A 749-nucleotide genomic window follows, 5' to 3' on the forward strand; every position below is an offset into this window, starting at 1 on the left:
CTCTCTCTCTCTCTCTCTCTCTCTCTCTCTCTCTCTCTCTTCTCTCTCTCTCTCTCTCGTCTCTCTCTCTCTCTCTCTCTCTCTCTCTCTCTCTCTCTCTCTCTCTCTCTTAGAAAGGAATCTGATCCCCAACCGACCCTTAGCTCTCTCTCTCTCTCTCTCTCTCTCTCTCTCTCTCTCTCTCTCTCTCTCTCTCTCTCTCTCTCTCTCTCTCTCTCTCTCTCTCTCTCTCTCTCTCACACACACACAAACACACACACACACACACACACACACACATTCTTCCGGTATTGATTTTGTGCGTTAGGATAAATTTCCCTTGCTGGTATTTACATTGTTTCCTTCCCTCCTCTCCCCACACAATACTCCCTCCCTTTCCCCCCTCCCCCCCTCCTCCCTTCCTCGTTTTTCCCCTTCCTCCTTTCCTCCCGTTCTCCTCCTGTTGCTATTTCCCTCCCCTTTCTGCCTTCCTGACGCGGTAGATGGGTTATGTCAGCACACTCGATAGGCAGTGAGTGAGGGGGAATTCGTAAAAAATCCTAAATGGAGAAAGAAATGTTGTTAATAGAAAAGTCCCCCATCAAAGACCACCACGAGGGTTCATTTTCTCTTGTCCTACTTTCCCGCCAGACTCACCCAGGAAGAGAAAACGGAAAGGGTTGACTGTGATATTCCTGTGACCAAAGTCAGTTCCACCGCTTACTTTTCCATTTGCTATCGACTCACACTCCTTTCCTTTATCGCAGCCC

Source organism: Scylla paramamosain, chromosome 15, assembly GCF_035594125.1.
Source record: "Scylla paramamosain isolate STU-SP2022 chromosome 15, ASM3559412v1, whole genome shotgun sequence".
Classification (NCBI taxonomy): domain Eukaryota; kingdom Metazoa; phylum Arthropoda; class Malacostraca; order Decapoda; family Portunidae; genus Scylla; species Scylla paramamosain.